General features: G+C 41.6%; 11 non-coding genes across 11 annotated transcripts; 3 read left to right on the top strand and 8 right to left on the bottom strand.

Annotated features, from left to right (window-relative positions):
• Positions 1-1,357: 1,357 nt before the first annotated feature.
• Positions 1,358-1,431, bottom strand: trnan-guu (transfer RNA asparagine (anticodon GUU)). The gene has a single exon. It is a non-coding gene; the product is annotated as a tRNA-Asn (tRNA).
• Positions 1,432-2,335: 904 nt separating this feature from the next.
• Positions 2,336-2,407, bottom strand: trnag-ucc (transfer RNA glycine (anticodon UCC)). The gene has a single exon. It is a non-coding gene; the product is annotated as a tRNA-Gly (tRNA).
• Positions 2,408-2,574: 167 nt separating this feature from the next.
• Positions 2,575-2,647, top strand: trnak-cuu (transfer RNA lysine (anticodon CUU)). The gene has a single exon. It is a non-coding gene; the product is annotated as a tRNA-Lys (tRNA).
• Positions 2,648-8,020: 5,373 nt separating this feature from the next.
• trnaa-ugc (transfer RNA alanine (anticodon UGC)) lies at positions 8,021-8,092 on the top strand. The gene has a single exon. It is a non-coding gene; the product is annotated as a tRNA-Ala (tRNA).
• A 381-nt stretch (positions 8,093-8,473) lies between these two features.
• Positions 8,474-8,556, top strand: trnal-cag (transfer RNA leucine (anticodon CAG)). Its single transcript has one exon. It is a non-coding gene; the product is annotated as a tRNA-Leu (tRNA).
• An 872-nt stretch (positions 8,557-9,428) lies between these two features.
• trnay-gua (transfer RNA tyrosine (anticodon GUA)) lies at positions 9,429-9,516 on the bottom strand. Its single transcript is given in 2 exon segments — positions 9,429-9,464; positions 9,480-9,516. It is a non-coding gene; the product is annotated as a tRNA-Tyr (tRNA).
• Positions 9,517-13,383: 3,867 nt separating this feature from the next.
• Positions 13,384-13,573, bottom strand: LOC115058064 (U2 spliceosomal RNA). Its single transcript, XR_003842019.1, has one exon. It is a non-coding gene; the product is annotated as a U2 spliceosomal RNA (small nuclear RNA).
• A 357-nt stretch (positions 13,574-13,930) lies between these two features.
• trnam-cau (transfer RNA methionine (anticodon CAU)) lies at positions 13,931-14,003 on the bottom strand. Its single transcript has one exon. It is a non-coding gene; the product is annotated as a tRNA-Met (tRNA).
• Positions 14,004-16,731: 2,728 nt separating this feature from the next.
• Positions 16,732-16,803, bottom strand: trnaq-uug (transfer RNA glutamine (anticodon UUG)). The gene has a single exon. It is a non-coding gene; the product is annotated as a tRNA-Gln (tRNA).
• A 3,567-nt stretch (positions 16,804-20,370) lies between these two features.
• Positions 20,371-20,443, bottom strand: trnak-cuu (transfer RNA lysine (anticodon CUU)). Its single transcript has one exon. It is a non-coding gene; the product is annotated as a tRNA-Lys (tRNA).
• Positions 20,444-20,686: 243 nt separating this feature from the next.
• trnaf-gaa (transfer RNA phenylalanine (anticodon GAA)) lies at positions 20,687-20,759 on the bottom strand. Its single transcript has one exon. It is a non-coding gene; the product is annotated as a tRNA-Phe (tRNA).
• Positions 20,760-21,181: the final 422 nt, after the last annotated feature.

Raw genomic sequence — 21,181 nt, 5'->3', positions numbered from 1 at the left:
CAGGTGTGTTTATAGGTGAGAAAAGAAGATCTTCAGTTGTGTCATGCGAACTGCGAACAAACTATGTTACTTCATTACTGTTACTTCATCACATTTTAAATTTTAAAGTTTGGCATATTTCATGAACATTTTGTTGGAGGCAGGTGGAAGGAATTTCAAAAGCCATTCAAATCTGACTTCTGACAGAGACCACTTTTCTTTCACCTCAACTGCAGCAAGGTGTTTTTGGGGACAAAGTTCTTGGTCTACTTTTGACCGCCCCAAACTTTTAAAAGACCAAAATTCCTTTGACATGTCGAAATATTGCCATTCTGTCCTTGGAAAATTTAAACAACCTGGTTTTGTCCACTCCACATGTATGAGGAAATGCAAATTTTGAGCCTCTGTGCGATGTAATCAGGCAGTCTTTGAGTATTGTGGATTCACTTTGATGGGCAAATTTTTAAGCAAAGAAGGTGTAGAGCATTTCACTGGTAAGATTCAGGTTCCACCGAGATTTGAACTCGGATCGCTGGATTCAGAGTCCAGAGTCCATGTGAATGGAATTTTAGTCCTTTAAAAGCGTGGGCAGTCAAAGGTCGACCAAAATACCTTTGTCCCAAAACCTTACAGCAGTAGAGGTGAAAGAAAATCTGTCATTTCACACAGTGAAGGTTCCAATGTGAATAGATGGCAGGAGTCACGGTTGTTAGTCACATACAGGAGGGGATCATCTGCATAGCAGTGAAAATTTGTTCCAGTTTTGTTGTTGCTTCTGTCTGCAGAACTCAAAGGTATAAGCCATTTAAAAAAAATGAATAATGAATAAACAATTATCAAATAAAATGAACCGAATTCTATTGACTTTTAGGACATTTGATTTGGGTTGTTGTTGGTTCTTGTAAACTTTGTGATAATCCCTGCAGGTTAGATTTATGAAAGTTGCCATGTTTTTGATTTTGATGATGTTCCTTTGGCAATGGTCTGTTCCCCTGAGGTTCGTCTGTGCTGTGCAGGGTGCCCCCGACGTGCGCTGACGTGCGTGCCTGCTGCACCAACGAGGCCTGGAACCCAGAGAAAGTAAAAGAGTGAGATGGAGGAGAGCTGTCAGTGTTTCAGTATAAACATACATCATACAGCCCTGACCACTGTTGTATCCAGGCAGAGCTGACTGATTCTGGGGGGACCTTAAACTGGCCTAATGGAGAAGGTGTCTGATCAGAAGACTGAGGGTTTGAGTCCCTTCGTGGTTGGGCAGTTATGTATTACAGGTTATACCATATTTAATGGTTCTGGTGAAACCAAAGTAGAGGAAAGGGGCAGTGCAACTGCCGTAACATCAACATGTAGCGGCAGTAATCAGTTTAAAAGCAAAGTACGTCTCTGGGTGGGCTCGAACCACCATCCTTTCGGTTAACAGCCGAATGCGCTGACCGATTGCGCCACAGAGACACATTGAGTGGGGTGGAGCCCACACTTTAAGAACGGCGGCCCTATAAGCATCCAACAGCATCACTGAGTCAGGAGCAGCACAGTGACAACTGTACACATTACTGGAGGAAGAGATAAATGACATTCTCCATGTTTTCCTGTAAATCAGTGCTGCTGAAAAACTCCTGACATTTTACAGCTAAATGATGAGACATTCAGTGTGTTAGACTAACAGAGGATGGTGCAGTAGGCAGCGCGTCAGTCTCATAATGTGAAGGTCGTGAGTTCGAGCCTCACACGGGGCACAGCTTTAGTTAATAATGAGAATTTAGTGGCTGGATTTAAACCTCAAATCCTTGAACACTGCCTGGTTAACATGTTTCTGTGATATTAGACTTCTATGGACCATTTCACCGCTCTGCGTAGACAAGTATAAAGAATCACTTAACAGCTGTCATCTCACTATTTTCCAGTTTAAAGGCACAACAGCAGCATCCAGCTTCTCTGTCGGAGTTGTGAAGTTCTGTCTCCTCAGTATCTACAGATCAGTTCATTTCTCTCCACTTCAGAGCACCGGAAGTCAGCTCGGACGCTCCTGAATCATGGGACTATTTCCCATTCTTTTCACAGTGTAGCTGAAAGATAAATTTTTCTAACCGATGGAACATAATCCTGTTGCTGATGAATCGTCCTGATTGGTGGTTTTTCTGTCATTTCTGTCTGTCTGTCTCGCTCTGTCTTGGTTTTTGTATTGGCTTTATGTTGCTCCTTGTCGTCAAGGAGGTCAAGTATCTCAGGTCTTGTTCACGAGTAATGGAACTCTGTTGCTTTGGTTGAAGACAGATGGATGGATGCAGACAAGGTAAGTTCCATTACTGTGAATAATGTAGAGAAAAGACTAACCTTCCTCTGGCAAAAGCTAAACTGCAATGGCCGTGAATCGAACCCAGGTCAACTGCTTGGAAAGCAGCTATGCTCACCACTATACCACCATTGCATGTGAAGGTGCAAAATCACAGTCCTTTTTTAATGAAACTGGTTATGGGAACTCACATGGCTGGATTTATGACCGAACATGAGCAACGTAGACAACGGCTTTTATTTTGAAATGATTTTTTGCGATTTTTTTTTTTTTTTTTTGGAGGATGTTTCGTGTCTCTAGCAGCCCGGCTAGCTCAGTCGGTAGAGCATGAGACTCTTAATCTCAGGGTCGTGGGTTCGAGCCCCACGTTGGGCGATAAGCAGTTTTTTGGTTTTTTTTTTAGACCCAAAGTTACATTTCCAATATTCTGCCTCGTCTTTCAACCACACCACAACCACATGAAATATTGTGAGGTTGAATGCTGCACGCTGACTGCTTGTGTGTCCAAATGGCTTCAAAGACATCTTTCTGCCATTCACTCCTCCAAACCTTTGGACACAGCTTTGAGCTTTCTCACAGGTGTCATTATTTCAGTGAAGATGTATGTATGGATGTATTCCCCCTGAATCCTGCGATTCACAGCTTCCACCAAATGGAGCCAAATAAGACACAAAACTTATTTTGATGTGAGTCTGAAGAGCTGCTGCCTTTGATACATCACTTGATGATGTCACAGTACTCACAGAATGAAACTCCTCCTTTGAAGCTGCTTCAAAGAATTTCCAAAATCACATGTGATTCAGATGTAAACACAAAGGCTGCCCCACTGTCACCATTCAGAGCAGCTGAGAAGCTTATTGATCATTAATGATCAACTAAGAACCAAACAGTGTATCTGAAGCACAGGAAAGAGTTCTGCTCTCCAACACTGTGATCCCTCAATTACAGCTCCACTGGAGCCTGTGACGTGTCCCTCCTTCATTATTAACGCTGGAGATGCCGGAGATTGAACCCCGGGCCTCGAACCCGGGGCCTCATACATGCAAAGCATGCACTCTCCCACTGAGCTACATCCCCTGCATGGTGTGGTAGCTTTGGCAGTTTTAGCAGCTTTAGCTAACCAGACAGCCTCTGAGCTCCTGCGACAGCTAAAACACCAATTTCCCTTCTCCACAGCACAGCATGAGCCACAAAGTTACTGTTGCTTCACTTTACAAGATACTACAAATAACACAACCAGCCAACCTCACACAGCTCCATATCATAAGGGTTAGCTCTCCTGATAACTGCAAGGCAACAGCTGGGCTTGTCCAGCAAAGGAGATGCTCATTCTGTGATGTCACAAAGGTTTTAATGACATCACAGAGATCAAAGACTCCTCCCATTTTTTCTCATGAACTCCACCATAGAGTGCTCACTGTTAATGAAGCTCAAAAGGCAATCATGGTCCTGCCATCACTTCCTGTATTACAGCTTTTGCTTGTAGTCTCTGGACTAGAGAAACAGCAGTTTAGTGTTGAGCAAATGGTGATTGCTCTTTTTTAACAGAACACAAACTTTGGTAAGAGTCATGATGGTGAGGCAATGACATTATCAATGTAAGCACTAAGACCATTAGCTGCAACTGTTTGTCTGTCTAACATAGCTGAGTTAGATGTAACAAACTTAAGTTTCCAATGAGGACTCTGCTCACCATGTCTATTCAACGTCCTGCAGCTGTCACATTCATGCAGCTTGTGTAGAAACAGTTTGTTCCATCAGAGCCATCAAATCCAGCATGCAGGGGATGTAGCTCAGTGGTAGAGCGCATGCTTTGCATGTTGAAATGGAGGGTTAGGGTTAGGGTTAGGTAACATGAACGTGACTGAGGGTCGATTCTGATCATCTCCGTTAGAGCATTATTGTGTAATTCAGTGTGTGTGCAGTTTGGGACACATTCATAAAACAGAGCAGAACCAGCAGATGGAGCTGTTTGGATGTTTCTATCATATGATGATGAAATCTAAAGGCTCTCTGATCATCACATTGAGAAGTTCATCTGGTTTGTGATATTTCTTCATATGATAGTGAGGTAAAATGTGTTCAGTGGGATGTGTGTGTATCCAGCAGGACTGACAGCTTCATGTGGGATTCTCACAGAGATGATTCAAACCTGATCACAGTGATCAGTATGGATATACAGTATGTTTGCTGTCAGTGGAGGAAACTCTCAGACAGGACTAATAGTCATGTTTGGGATGTTCCTGGATTTGAGTTGAATGAGTGTAAATTCTCTCAGATTTTAACACACGTTCGCACATCCACCTCTATTCAGACATGGAGTTTACATATTGTTTGGAATTCTAATGTGAATGTCACAGACAGCATTTTTTGTAAACGCTTGTTCTAATTATTAATGTTAAGACCCAGAAAGCAGCATATTTGACTGAGATGACTGTTGTACCAAGATGATCAGTGTTTATAGCTCATAACCTGATCACAGATCAATAATCAGCCATTGGAAGACGCTCTGAAACTTTCTTCTGCAGTCAGAACTCATCCACCTTCAGACTGGACATCTTCTGACTGTAGAACTGGAGCTTTTTATACATCTCACTGCAGCACAATAAAGTCCTCTGTGAGTATTGTGTGTCCCACAGTGTACATGACATCTGAGCAGCAATACTTCCACCTGCTGGAGATTTATTGTTACTACAGCTGTAAAATAAATCTATCAGAACATGAACTCAGTCTGTAGAATCCAGAAGATTAATGACACACTTTGTCCTGCTGTTATGGCATCAAATCCAACTTTAGGTTTTCTATATATTAAACTCATGAGCACTGTTGGGGATCAAACAGAAAAGGACAGAGGTGTGAAACAAGATTTTTCTTTTCTTTTAATTAACAGAAACAATGTCACAACAAAGAACAATTTACATAATTCTGAAGTAAAACTAAAAAAATGGACAAAAACAGACCCTGTTTAAGAAACGTTAACTAAGCATAAGGAGACTGAAGCTTAAACATTAATGAACAGAACATACTGACTCATAAATGGCACACTGTAATTTTAAACATTTCCTGTAATAGCAGATGTACAACTTGAAATTTGGAGGAAATCTTTTGCCTCATAAGTAAAACAGTGCAGTTTTTCCTGGACCTCATGGGCCGAAGTAGCAATCGTGCGCGTTGTATAATGCCCAGCTCTGCTCTGGATCCAGCCTGTGTACAAAATCAGGTGAATGTGATGGCTGATGATGACTGAGCTCTTAGTGTAACACATCATGGATTCTAGGTCTCCCACATGAATGCCTTTTATAGCAGGCATTGCTTCCAAATGCTGAAATGAGAGAATGAACAAACAGTTTCCAACAACAGTTAATTGATGAATCAGTTGAATGAGGACAGATGTGACTGAAAGCAAAACAAAGTCATCAGTAAGGATCTTTTCTAAGAGGGCCCTCAGACAAAGAAGCTGGGTCACAGCACAGCTCAGGGGATTTGAACCCACAGATCCAGAAGAGACTACAGCACAGCACTCTATGAGCAGAGTGGTGCAGCGGAAGTGTGCTGGGCCCATAACCTAGAGGTCGATGGATCGAAGCCGTCCTCTGCTATTCTAACACACTAAACGTCTCATTCTGAGTTTAACTAGAAAATGTCAGGAGTTTTTCAGCAGCACTGATTTACAGGAAAACATGGAGAATGTCATTTATCACTCCAGTGATGTGTACATTTTTCACTGTGCTGCTCCTGACTCAGTGATGCTGTTGAATGTGTGTCCCACCCAGATGAAACGATAATCCCGTTAGCTGGTCTATGGCGTTTTCTATTGCATGTTAGCGTTAAGATAATGTTGGGTTAAAGTACTTTGAATGCTATTTTAAATATGTAATTTGTTGTTTTATTCTGTGGATGACAAAGTTAAAGATGTGTTTACATCTGAATCACATGTGATTTTGGAAATTCTTCAAAGCAGCTTCAAAGGAGGAGTTTCATTCTGTGAGTATTGTGACATCATCAGGTGATGTACCAAAGGCAGCAGCTCTTCAGAGTCACACTTCACTTCAAACCTTTGAGGAAGTGACACACAACTGTGAGGAGCACGAGAGTTCACCGACACAGACGTGGTTTCAGAGACAGACTGCAGAGAAACTGTCAGTACTGATGCTGAGCTGCTTAAAGTGTCTGTCTTGTAAACAGGACATCCTGCATTCACCCAGCAGAGCTTCACTCTGCTCATCATGTCTCTGTGACACAATCTGAAGGGATCAGTAGAGTGACAGCAGGTTTTTAATGATGTAGCAGACAGAAACAGACAGGTAGAAACTAAATTTCTGCTGTTTTATTGTTCTGCAAGAGCCGAATACCTGTCTGTAAGTGTTCCTGAAAAGAGGAAGTGACTTTTCCTCAGATCAAACTGTTGAAGGAGAACGAGCAGCTTCTTCCTCACTGACTCACTCAACCTCTGTCTCCTGGGTTTGGATTTAGGTCTGGGTCTAAGACCAGGTGGGCCTGCTCAGAGTCTCTGTGTTGGATGTGAGCTGCTGAAATCTCTGAAAACCATGAGTAACTGCAGTGAAAATACAAATATGCACTGAAAACGTGCATAGCAGCTTCTGTCAGAAGTTGTTAGTTGTGTTGTGTTAGTTGTAACCAATGAACCATGATTTTTGAACATCATCTGTTTTGCTTCATCTCCTTTTTAGTGTCCTGGACACAGAGGAAGAGGATGTCTCCACATGGACATTTGTTATTGATGTTTTCACTCACTGTTTAAAAAAAATAAAAAAATAAATACAATTTAATTCATCCAAGTGTGATCTTTTGTTGCTCTGTAATATCTCCGATTCACATTTTCTGTATGGATTAGTCTTAAAATTATAATGGTTGTATGGTCAGCTCCTGCCTCATCAGAAGAAGTGGGATGGACACTAAATGCTGAATGGACTGTTGCTACTCTGCTTTCTCCATCACTATCAGACCACGAGTAAGTCAATAGGAATTACAAGCAAAATCAAGGAAATCCAATAATCCATCTATGCAAAAAAAGAGCATTTGAATCATCAAAATATTTCCCCAGCTGACACAAACGTGATGCTTTCCCTCCAAAACGTATTTAAGTAATTCTTATATGGAGCTTTCAGTTGTCACCCCACCACCCCAAATGTAAAACTGACATTTACGAATATGGAATAATGCAATAACAGCCAAACAAGTAGTTGGGTATGTGATTTTATTTATATTTAGCATGCAATGTCTCAGTCTCTGCTGTCTGTTCCACAGAAGAACATGACAGTTCAGCGGGCTGACATGAACCACGTGACCACCCCGCAGTGAGATCAGGGAGTGTCGGGACTCTTCTCTCTCTGGGACACTGGATCCGTCTGTCTGTATCATGTCAGAAACTCTGAAACACTGTGAACTCCTCAAAAACATGGTGGATGTACTGATATGAAAGTGTCCAGCGGTCCATGTTGGATCATTATAGAAAGATATTAACTTTAATTCAAATACATTGTTGAATATAAGCACAGAAATTAAAATATTCATCTGTAAAACTTAAGATGTTGCCAAATAAATTATGCCAGTTGTGTGATGATGTCATGTGTCACTTTCCTTACTGAGGAGTGACAGCCCATTGATAATGCTTACTTATACTTACTTATACTTTAATACTTTAAACATGAGCTCTGTGTCACATTCATGCAGCTTGTGTAGAAACAGTTCATTCCATCAGAATGAACCTTCACCTGGGGGGATGTAGGGGATGTAGCTCAGTGGTAGAGCGCATGCTTTGCATGTATGAGGCCCCGGGTTCAATCCCCGGCATCTCCGGGCATCTCCAAAGTCCACCCAGGGACCTGCTGTGTTTAGTTCACTTACTGCTGTATCTCCAAAGAGCTGAAGTCTTGTGGAGAATGTGGGCATTGATCCCACTACCTCTCACATGCTAAGCTAGCGCTCTACCATTTGAGCTAATTCCCCTGTACTGGCATGCAAGCTAAGCTTTGAGAAAAGGCCCCTTTAACAACCTCTGCGTTCACCATCAACAGGTTTCAAAGATATTTAGAAATCATTCACGATGGCCTTAAAGGCAGATATTTAGGATAATTCTAGCTGGAATAGCAGGCTGCAACAGGAAAAGTTCCGCATGTCTCTGTCTCTTGATGGGCTAATTTTTCAGCAAATTTTTCGGCTATTGTTGCAGCTTTTGTAGTCAGAATGGCCGAGCGGTCTAAGGCGCTGCGTTCAGGTCGCAGTCTCTCCTTGAGGCGTGGGTTCAAATCCCACTTCTGACAGAAACCACTTTCATTTCACCTCTACTGCATTAAGGTGTGTTTTTTGAGGACAAAGATGTTTTGGTCTACTCTTGACCGCCCAAACTTTTAAAAGACCAAAATTCCTTTGACATGTCGAAATATTGCTACTCCGTCCTTCGAAAACGGAAACAATGGAAACAACAACACATGCAAACAGAGAAAGGTGCTGGGTTGAGGTTCCAGTATCAAGGGAGACATCGTTGATGCCACAAAACCATCTCCAGTGCGAATACGGTGGATATTCGATGCATTTTGCAGTGTGGTGTTGGTTTTTCACTGCAATTTGCAGTGCATTCACAGTGATTTTTTTTTTTTTTTTCACTGCGTGTTGCAGTGCATTTGCAGTGAACTTTTGCACTGCTTTTGCCATGGCAGACAATCTGTGATGTCAGATGATCTATGATGTCAGAAGTTCTGTGAATTCAGATGATTAAAAAGACATTTTATCCTGAATTGAACCCTTAATTCTTAATTCTGATTCATTTGACTTTGTCTGTTGTTTCTGAATCGTTGTTCAGTCAGACCAACAGCAGGCTGCCATCCACAGTTCATCACTTTTATTTTCTCAACATGTCTCAACATGTCTCTGTGGTGCAATCGGTCAGCGTGTTCGGCTGTTATCTGAAAGGATGGTGGTTCAAGCCCACCCAGGGATGTTATTTGTTTCAACCCTGATGTGGACAGGATCTCTGCCTGTCTTGTGGAAGACTGGGATTTAAATTCCTGAATGTTAGAAACTCAGTGCTGCAATATAAAACACAGCTGCTCTACATGAACAGTGATACAACAGTGGTCACCTTCTGTCTGTAAACTCATCACTCTGCTGGATGAGGCCGATGAAAATAAAGACCTCCTTCGAGCCGGAGTTGAACCAGCGATCTAAGGATTTCAGCTGTAAGCCTCTACAGTCCTCCGCTCTACCGACTGAGCTATCGAAGGGTGACATTACTGCTCTAGTTTGTCTTCTTTCACTAATATTTACAGATTTGACAACATTACTTCACAAATCCAGCCACGTCTGAGTTTCCACAACTAGTTTCATTATAAATTCTGATGGCCACCAAAACAAAAATCACAGATTCAAATTAAATCAGATTTATTCATACACAGATACACAAATACACAGAACAGTCTGTCTTTTCTGGACATGTTTGGTGTGTAGCACAACACAACTACACAGCTCAGCTATTTGTTGACTGACACAAACAACAGCAAGCCATATCTGAGGCTCTAACTCAGATATGCTACAGTTATTCCTTTCTGCATAAATCCTTCTCTTTGGGGTTGTCCTGCTCAGAAATTCAGTAAAAATTATGATGATTTGCAATTTTAAATAGATTTGTACAGATCAGCTACAACAACACAACCCTGATCCCTAATCACTGCAGTTAACAGTCCTCTCACCATATGCTAATGGTCCTCATGAATTTAAGAGGATCGTTGTCTGTTCCTGATGGACTAAATGTGTTCTTCATTACAAACCATTATCAAGACCATTGAAACCGCCCGAACAAAGTAGGCAGGCAGCTGTGGGAGTGGTTTCATTCAGGTATAAGATAAATTCAGGTAGAAGCCTGAAAGGGAGTCCATTGGACACGACTGGGAAGTTAATGCAAAGACTCTTGAGGAGAAGATCCTAAGTGAGGTAAAAATGAAAGCTTAATGTGACTTAATCAATTCAATTGGTCTCTTTTTCCACTTTCAGTCTTAATTGACAAAAACAACATTAAGTCTTGGAGCCATGTTTTCTTCAGATCTAACTCGGATCACTCCAATCAGAGACACTCATGAAGTCTTTGTGCATAAGTGCTTCTCTTTGGGGTTGTCCTGGTTGGAAATTGGACAAAAAAAACGAGGAATGCAATTCCTTCTTTTCTTCAATCACCAGGACAACAAGTTTCATCATTTTATCAATTGGGGGCAAAGAAAGTAGTCTGAAAGTCACAAAAGTTACCTTAACTTGAGCACTGACTTGACTGTTGAATTCAGTAAGTGCTACTTGTTGGAGCAGTGCTGACTGACAAAGACAACAACTTCTTCTTAGAATGCAACAATGATCATTTCAAATAAAAAGACGGAAGACTTCCTTTTGTACAACTGCTTCTCTTTGGGGTTGTCCTGGATGGAATTTGGACAAAAATTAATACATTTCTTCAGATCAGCTGAATTAGTGCATTTGTCACCAATGTTTCCCCAACTGAAGCGCAGACTTGTGTTCTGAGAGCAGTAAGTGCTATTAGTTGGGGTAATGTTGGTGATTTCAGAGGTCAATCACAAGTCAGCAAGTTTTATCAATGATATGGAGGGTGGGGGGTTAAGAAAGTAGTTAGAAAGTCACAAATGTTACCTTAAAGGGCATATTGCAGGTTAAGGACCACATTGAATCAATGTTTAAAAAAATAATATAGGAAATGTTTTGATAAAGTGTCTCATACTGGTAATATCCGTATATTTGCTGCACACAAACAGGACTGATGGTCTTTTGTCCCTCAGCTGGAAAGTGAAGGAGCTAAAATGTCCACAGCAGAAGTCCTGTGGGGTTTTGTCACCGACAGACTCGCCGCCGCCTCCCAGGAGATCTTAGCGGCCGTGGACAGAATGGTAGCCGGATATGAGGAGGAGGCTTCGGGCTTCAGGCAGGAGATCGACCGGCAGAGGAGCCAGCTGGAGCTGCTGCAGCCCCGAGTCCTGATCCACAAAACGGGTCGGTTGTTTTTATGAGTGAGAAAGGCTGAGGACTGTATTTGGCAGATGTAGAATGAAGCAGCTGGAGGAATAACTGTGTTCATATTGTAGCTAATAAAGAGGATTCATTATTGAATCGTTTCCTCCAGATGTTCAGCAGCTGATGGTGACAAAAGAGGTTCCTACTGAGTTCACCTCCAGTCCGGATCCGGAGGATTCAGAGAGTCCAGTCCTTAAACAGGAACAGGAGGAGGACCAGGTACCAGGACTGGAGGAGACCAGGAACCCTGTGAGGCCGTTTCAGGTGAAGAGTGAGGATGAAGAGATGAATGAACCGGCCAGGAGCTGTGATCCACAGAGTCCTCTTCAACCAGATCCAGATCCAGAGGAAGAGGTCTCAGACTCCTCTGATACTGAAATCAGTGAAGATTATCATGAAACCAGAGTGGCCCAGTTAGATGTGAAAATACATGAAGGTGATGCAAATGTTAGAAAATGTGACAGTAATGAAAAACCCATCAGCTGCTCTGAGTGTGGGGAAATGTTTAAAAAAAAGTGGGATCTGAAGATTCACATGAAGACCCACACAGGGGAGAAACAGCACATGCAAGTTCACTCAGTAGAGAGACTGTTTGGCTGCTCATTTTATAACAAAAGGTTTAAGCGACAAGCTTATCTTAAATCACACATGGTAGTACATACAAGAGAGAAACCCTTCCGCTGTGATGTTTGTGGGAAAAGATTTTCATTAAAGAAAATCCTGAACAAACACATGAAGGTCCACACAAAAGAGAGACCCTTCAGCTGTGATGCTTTTGGGGAAAGATTTAAACTGAAGGAAATCCTAAAAAAACACATGAAGGTCCACACAGAAGAGAAACCCTTCAGCTGTGATGTTTGTGGGAAAAGATTTAAACTAAAGGCAATCCTTAACAGACACATGACGGTCCATACAGAAGAGAAACCCTTCAGCTGTGATGTTTGTGGGAAAAGATTTAAACTAAAGGCAATGCTTAAACCACATATGGCTGTCCACACAGATGAGAGACCCTTCAGCTGTGATGTTTGTGGGAAAAGATTTAAACTAAAGGATACCCTTAACAAACACATGGCAGGCCATACAGAAGTGAAACCCTTCAGCTGTGATGTTTGTGGGAAAAGCTTTAAACAAAAGGGAGTGCTTAAAACACACATGGCAGTCCACACAGAAGAGAGACCCTTCGGTTGTGATGTTTGTGGGAAAACATTTAAACTAAAGAATGAAGTTGAACGACACATGAAGATCCACACACAAGTGAAACCCTTCAGCTGTGATGTTTATGGGAAAAGATTTAAACCAGAGAAAAGCCTTAAATTACACATGGAGGTCAATACAGAAGAGAAACCGTTTGGTTGTGACGACTATAAAGAGAAAGACCGAAGCAGCTGACTGCAGGATCTCTACTGGTTGACCAAAAGTAAACTAACATATTTGGTCTTTTTTTTTTACTTTTGCTTTTCTGTTTTTAAATAAGAGGCACAAAAAAGGTTGATATTTGCTTGACTAACTCATCTTTATAGAAACATGTTGTTTTTAGATTTTTCATTGGTATCAGAAATTATGTGACAATTTGTTGTATTATGCCTAAAATCATCACATGGCATAACATGAAAATAATTGAAACTGAAAATGGATTAAACCTGTAAGTTACTCACTTTATCAAAGTCTTTTATAAGAACTAAACTGTGATCCATTATAGTTTTGTGAAAATGAATAAAATTTGAGCATTATTTTCTAAATCATCGCTCAAAGTGAGACCTATGCCGTCAGTCTTTCAACATATTTTCTACTTATTGTGACATACTTTGCTATAAAGTTCTAAAAATATTTGTCACTCTGTGATGCTGTTTTCTATGTATTCCGTGAATGTTTTCAGATTTTATCATTCATAACAGACTCTGGCTGGCAGAAATGAGATCCACAGGTCACAGTAAGGTCACAGGGATGCTCTGGTACCGAAGAGAGCTCATAAAAATATCAATTGACCAGAAAACAGGAACCAAATGAATGTCTAACAGCAACAAACTCCCACCAAACACCAACAAACTTTCTGTGCATCTTTGCGCGCACGTGCTTATCCATTTGAGTGGACCGTTCCTGGAGATACTGCAATACCAGGTCGATGCGTGGAGTGGACGGAGCAAGCCCCTATTCCATCTCCCTGTTCCAAAAATCTATTTAATATATGGTCCCCGGTAGGGGACGTATCAGATATTAAACTGATAAGAACAGATACTACACTTGATCTTAGCCAAAAGGCCGAGAAGCGATACCGCTCAGCTGTCGGAGGTAACGGAGTGTTTCTCCGCACCGACCCGCTCAGTGAGGGGTCAGAGTCGGCTTCAGTAACAACATCACTCCGAGAGAGAGACACAAACAGAAGACATGAAGAAACGAAGGAGGGATCAGAGAACAACCACAGACATGTTATTTTCACAAAGTTACGTTGTAGAGCAAAGAAAATGTCTCTTCTTGGTCAGCTATAAAACTTCACATATTTGTCCACGCGGAGCAGTGAAATGGTCCGTAGACGGTCCAAAGATATCATTGAAACATGTTAACCAGAGAGTGTTAAAAGAACTGAGCTTCTAGACCCAACCACTAAACTCTCATTATTAACTAAAGCTGTGCCCCGTGTGAGGCTCGAACTCACGACCTTCAGATTATGAGACTGACGCGCTGCCTACTGCGCCAACGAGGCCTGGAACAGAGGGGCCAACAAAAGGACCCCAGGGCCATTGGGCACAAACCGGACAACACAAACAGAGCACAGTGGCACAGAGCCACCAGCAAGGGTCCTGCCTCACAGCGGCGAGGCCGGCTCCCCCCGACCACACACGCCCGGACGGGGCGAGCCACAGCACGGTGTTTCCAGTATTTTGATGTTGGTTAAAAAGGTACTTTGCATTTTAAACATAACAGTGGAATAGCTGAAAAAAGGACTTTTTATTTCTAAAATATAATACTCCTGTTAGCCAGCAGCACCTTCACAAATAGTTCCGGAAATTTCTAATCAAGACGGGGAAACTTACATCAGCCATGTTGTTTCTCCAACATTTACAACAAGGCACTGATGGGATTTGAACCTGTTTAGACCAGCATCAGGAAACTTGATCCCCAGAGCAGGTCAGCTCCAGAACCTTCCTGCTGCTGGATGTATCCTGTGATGTGTGTTGGCAGACTCACTCCACAGGCTCCTGTGATGCAATCGGTCAGCGTGCAGGACATATAAGACAGTAACCTGCAGAGTGATGCCTCAGCTGGAGCAGCTGGCTGACCTTCTGTCAGTCTGTGGATTAATCCTGGAATAAACTTTGCACCAGAGTGCAGCAAAAAAAATTAAAAATAAAAAAAAAATCTGTGTGTCACAAAGGTTCGAATGAGGTCAAAGACTCCTCCCACTTTTTCTCATGACCTCCACCATAGATGCACACTGTTAATGAAGCTCCAAAGACAATCATGGTCGTGCCAGATACGAGTTCTGCAGACAGAAGAAAGAACCAAACTGGGCGAGGAGCCAAGCAGGCATCCTGAAATTTCTCTCTTTTGTGCAGTCAGGATGTCCGAGCAATCTCAGACTGTCCATGTTTTACCAGCAGCCCTACAAGTGAGTCTGCCTTTTTCTTTGTCCTCAGTAAAATAAACTCGTTCATTGATGGGGCAAGCTGGAATTTTCTATAAAGTATTCCACGTAGGAGTTCAAACGAACTTTGAGTCTCTCCCTGAACTCTGAGCTGACTTACTCTGAGTATCTGGTTCCAGAACAGCTGATCTTAGTTGGTTCAATCAACTCTGATTATGTTCAGCTTGAGTTGCACACGTGCACAACCTCTATAAAAGCCATCATCTATGGAGTCCTGTCACCACGACAACCGAGGAAAAAAAGATCCAGTTATTTCAACCCAATGGAGTCGGAGGTCTTAATGCAGGCCCATGGAGAGGATGAACAAATGTTTCGCCGAAAATGTAACACCGCTGAAATCCTTTCACTGTTTCACTGAAGTCCACAGCAGTCTGCTCAGTTTTTTAGTATTGTGACATCATCAGGTGATGGATCAAAGGCAGCACCTCTTCAGACTCACACTTCACTTCAAACCTTTGAGGAAGTGGGACACAATTCTGAGGAGCACAAAAGTTCACTGAGAGACAGACTCAGAGTTTCTGAGTTTCTCTGCAGTTTGTCTCTGAAACCACGTCTGTGTCGGTGAACACTTTCAGGAGGGGGAGGGGGGTTTGGCCATGCGGAATTTGTTTGGGCAGGTCACAAGTTTTTCACAGATTTGAGTTTAAATGGAGGAACCAGACACCTGAAACACCTCCTGTGTGGAGAAACTGTCAGGGTTTGGATGAAAGATACACTGTTTGGTTCTGAGCTGATCATTAATAATCAATGAATGATCAATAAGCTTCTCAGCTGTTCTGAATGGTGACAGTGGGGCAGCCTTTGTGTTTACATCTGAATCACATGTGATTTTGGAAATTCTTCAAAGCAGCTTCAAAGGAGGAGTTTCATTCTGAGTACTGTGACATCATCAGGTGATGTATCAAAGGCAGCAGCTCTTCAGACTCACACATCACTTCAAACCTTTGAGGAAGGTCATCCTGCATTCAAACCCCAGCAGAGCTTCACTCTCAGTGGAGTTCCTGCTCATCACTGAAACAAACCATCACTTCCTGTATTACAGCTTTTACCTGCAGTATCTGGATAAGAGGAACAGTAATTTAGTGGTTGGTGCTGTGTTTAGCAGAAGGAAATTTGGTGACTGACAGGTTTTCACGGAAGACAAACTTTGGTAAGAGTCATAAGAGCGTGTGACATGTTCTCTCCTCTTTTCCTTTAGACTCCATACAGGCTGTTAACGATGACTTTTTTTGTGTGTTTTTTGTTCTAAATGTGTGTTCAGCATCAGTGCTATGGAGCTGTGTGAGGTTTGCTGTCTGGTTGTTAGTTGCAGCATCTTGGCAACAGCGATGGTAATTTTGTGGAATCCTCACTGACAGATCATTTGGGAAATGACTGTACGAGCCAATGAAGCTGAACAAAGAGGCGATCCCTGATCATCACCTCACATAAGAAGCATGTCACATGTTTTTCCAACACGTTCTCACTCTCTATTGTAGAGGAAGGAAACACAAATGGGAAACAAAACACTCAGTCACACTCATGGAGCCTAAATCAAATGAACATCAGATTGAGACAGGAAACCTCAAAGGTTTGGAGGAGAGAAGAGTATGTGACCATGACTGTCCTGTGAGCTTCATTCACAATATGACATGTCCTCTACCACTGAGCTACATCCTCTTTGGACCTTTACTGAACCACAGAGGCTCTGAGCTGCTGCAGCAGGTGAAAGGAGAAACTGTTTCATTCTCTGCTGTTACTTGCTTACTGTTACTTGTAGTCACTATCTCACTAAATCAGAAGACAGAGGTTCCACCGAGACTTGAACTCGGATCACTGGATTCAAAGTCCAGAGTGCTAACCATTACACCATGGAATCACAGGACTGTTAGCTGATCTTTATCAAAGGTGCTGGCTCGAGGTTCCAGTGTCGAGGGATGTCAGTGATGGAGCCAAACTGTCTCCACTTCTTATATGGTGAATGTGTGCTTCTGTGTTATTTTTCTTTTGCAAGAAAATGTAAAATAAAATAAAACTTAAAAGTGAGCTGAAAGAAAAGGACCTGTTCTGTTCAGTGTTACTGATGACTTTTTGTGTGTGTGGGGGTGTTTTGTTTTGAATTTAGAACGGCGGCCCTATAAGCATCCAACAGCATCACTACTGCACCAACGAGGGCTGGAACCCAGAGTAAGTAAAAGAGTGAGATGGAGGAGAGCTGTCAGTGTTTCAGTATAAACATACATCATACAGCCCTGACCACTGTTGTATCCAGGCAGAGCTGACTGCTGCTTTTCATGGAGAGCAGCTGAGTTTTACATTCCAGAAAGCACCGAGTTTCTAACATTTGAATGTTGGTAAAGATTTATGTTCACAGAGATCTCAGAGAGTCTCTTGTACGGCTCTTTAATATGAATGATGGGAACCAAGTCACAGCCCCCCCGCATTTTCCTATTCGTGCCTCTGTGCCAGCAAATAAAATTTTGTGAAGGATAACAAAAGAAAGACACAAAAGGTGAACTTTCTACATAAATGCTTCTCTTTGGGGTTGTCCTGCTCAGAAATTCAGTAAAAAAAAAAAGATGATTTGCTATTTTAAATAGATTTCTTGAGATCAGCTACAACAACACAACCCTAATCTCTAATCACTGCAGTTAACAGTCCTCTCATCATATGCTAACGGTCCTCATGAATTTAAGAGGATCGTTGTCTGATCATTCTGTTCTTCAAACCGTTACCAAGCCCACAGAAACTTCCCGCTGAAGGAGGACAACACATTTATTCAACAAACTGGAAAAAAGTCCAGAGTCACAATTAATTATCCAACGTGTTTGTTGACTTGATTCACTTGGATTCAGTAAATGCTGCTTGTTGGGGCAGCGTTAACTGACAAAGACAATAAAGAAGTAAATAATCAATGTCTTCTAAATCAGATCACATCAGTCAGAGACACTATTGATTCCTTTCTGCATGAGCGTTTCTCTTTGGGGTTGTCCTGTTTGCAATTTGGACAGAATGTTTTATTTATTTATATTTATTTTTTGAAATCAGCCAAAGTCATGAATTTTTCATAAACATTTCCCGAACATGATTCATGAAGATTCATGATTCACGCTGCTGTGTCCTGGTATGAAGCACAGTGGTTCTGTCAATGTGTCCTTTCTTTCTTCTTACCTTATGTTACCTTAACTATTAAATTCAGTAATAGCTACTTTTTGTTTTTTTACTTTTTTATTTATTTCCACCGTTATCTACAGTCATGCTAATTCTCAACTGTACATATATTCTTACTGGCTTCTTTTGTAAATATATTCATACATTTTATTTTTTACTTCATCTTTTATCTTTCTTATTTTATAATTATATTTTGTACCACAGAGTTGTCTTTAAAGTTTGTTATACGTTGTGTATGATGGCAATAAAAACATTCTAATTCTAACTCTAATTCTTTGAGGTTGCTCTGGTGGAAATTTGACCTGTTTTTAATGATTTCTTGAGATCAGCTAAATCTATGAATTTGTCATCAACATTTCTGCAACTGAAGAACAGACTTGTGTTTTCAGAGCAGTAAGTGCTATTAGTTGGGGCAGAGTTTGTGATTTCAAATGTTTTTCATTCCGTCCAAGGATTAACCAGGACAGAGAGTTTATTTAACAATTTGGTGGAAAAAATTTTTGGTTGGAATAAAAACAACAACAAAGATGGCCATTTTGAAAAGATTTGTTCAGATCAGCTGCAGCAACATTAATCACCAGAGTTAACAGTCCTCTCATCATATGCTAACGGTCCTCATGAATTTAAGAGGATCGTTGTCTGTTCCTGATGGACTAAATGTGTTCTTCATTACAAACCATTACCAAGACCATTGAAACCACCCAAACTAAGTAGACAGGGAGCTGTGGGAGTGGTTTCATTCAGGTATAAGATGGGCAAAAGCCTGAAAGGGAGCCCATTGGGACTGCAACACAACTGGGAAGTGGCTGCAAAGACTCTTTGGAGGAGATCATGTGAGGTAAAAAATTTGAGCTCAATCTGACTTCTATTCTCTTTGCTCTCTGTTCCCCTTTCAGGGTTAATTCACAAAAACGCCATTAATTCTTGGAGCCATGTTTTCTTCAGATCTAACTCGGATCACTCCAATCAGAGACACTGATGAAGTCTTTGTGCATAAGTGCTTCTCTTTGGGGTTGTCCTGGATGGAATTAAAGTTTTGATAGATTTCTTTAAAACAGCTAAATTGGTGAATTTGTCATGAACATTTCCCGAACTGAAGCACCAACTTGTATTCTGAGAGCAGTAAGTGCTATTAGTTGGGGTAATGTTGGTGATTTCAAAAGCCAATCACAAGCAGATGAGGTTCTATCAATTTTTGGGTGGTGGGGGTTAAGAAAGTAATTTGAAAGTCACAAATGTTACCTTAACTTGAGCACTGACTTGGCTGTTGAATTCAGTAAGTGCTACTTGTTGGGGCAGTGCTGACTGACAAAGACATCTTAGAATGCATCACTGATCATTTCAATTAGAAAGACTGATGACGTCCTTTTGTACAAGTGCTTCTCTTTGGGGTTGTCCTGGATGGAGTTAACCAGTTTTGATAAATTTCTTAAGAGCAGCTGAATTTGTCATCAATCTTTCCTGAACCGAAGCACAGACTTGTGTTCAGAAAGTAGTACATGCTCTTTGTTGGTGCTGTGTCAATGAATAACAAAAATTTGAATCTCTAGTTTTGGTTGGAATTGGTTGGAAAACAAAAGAAAACAAAAAAAAGCAAAGATTCCCATTTTGAACAGATTTGGTCAGATCAGCTGCAGCAACACTCCCCTAATAACCAATCACCACAGTTAGCTGCCGTCTCACCATATGCTAAAGGACCTCGTGAATTTAAGAGGATCGTTGTCTGTTCCTGATATCAACCATTGAAACCGTCTCAACAACGTAGACAAGTGGGAGTGGTTTCATTCAGACACAACAGGGAAGTGGCTGCAAGACTCTTTGGGGGAGATCATGTGTGAGCTATTTAACCCGGATCACTCCAATCAGAGACACTGATGAAGTCTTTGTGCATAAGTGCTTCTCTTTGGGGTTGTCCTGGTTGGAATTTGGACAAAAATGATGAGCAATGCCATTCCTTCTCCATCAATCACCCCAACCGCAACTGCTATCAATGATATGGGGGGCGAGGGTTAAGAAAGTAATTTGAAAGTCACAAATGTTACCTTAACTTGAGCACTGACTCGACTGTTGAATTCAGTAAGTGCTACTTGTTGGGGCAGTGCTGACTGACAAACACAACGGGAGATTTGGGAGCCATTTCTTCTTAGAATCTAACTCTGATCATTTCAATCAGAGACACAGATGACGCTCTTCTGCACAAAATCTTCTCTTGTTGTCCTGGTTGAAATATTTGGGTCTAACTTTGGGTCTAAAGCAGTCTAAAAAAACTGCTTATTGCCCAACGTGGGGTTCGAAACCACGACCATGAGATTAAGAGTCTCATGCTCTACCGACTGAGCTAGAAATGCAAAAAATCGCAAAGTGCAAAGTGCAACAATGCTGTCAATAAGGATCTTTCCCATTTGGGTTACTTGAAGTGATGGTGGCCACTAATGCAACACTCCATTTATAACAGTTTTACATTTAATTAAATACTTCACTGCAAAAATGATGTTGAAGGAGGAATGTTTGGAGGAAAAAAGAAAGATGAGTTTGACAGCCTTTTGGCCTTTTGGCTGTCAAACACAACCAGTCAGCGTGACCACCTCCGATGCCGAAACCCGGGATTGAACCAGGGACCTTTAGATCTTCAGTCTAACGCTCTCCCAGCTGAGCTATTTCGGCTGGCTGAGCTCCGTAATGCTGGATGTTCTGTTCACCATCCGCTTCTCCAAAGTCCCACAGTGAAGGCTTCAAATGCACATCTCTCAGGAATGGCATTCCTCATCTTTTTTGTCCAATTTCCATCCAGGACAAATAATTCATCAGTGTTTCTGATTGAGGTGATCTGAGTTAGATTCTAAGAGTCTAATGGGAAATGGGTAAAGGAAGGAAGAACTTCTGAAATCACCAATCACCATCGATCCCACTACCTCTCACATGCTAAGCGAGCGCTCTACCATTTGAGCTAATTCCCCTGTATGCATGCTACTACACATTTTCATTTCTGGTGATGACATCACCCAACCCCCATGTTCTCCAAACAGACCCAAAGTGGTACCATTCATTTGTTCTTGCAAAGCTTTAAGTCCATGATTGTGATACAT

Source organism: Echeneis naucrates, chromosome 2, assembly GCF_900963305.1.
Source record: "Echeneis naucrates chromosome 2, fEcheNa1.1, whole genome shotgun sequence".
Classification (NCBI taxonomy): domain Eukaryota; kingdom Metazoa; phylum Chordata; class Actinopteri; order Carangiformes; family Echeneidae; genus Echeneis; species Echeneis naucrates.
Note: the sequence above shows the minus strand (reverse complement) of the source record. Positions and strands in the feature narration are given on the sequence as shown.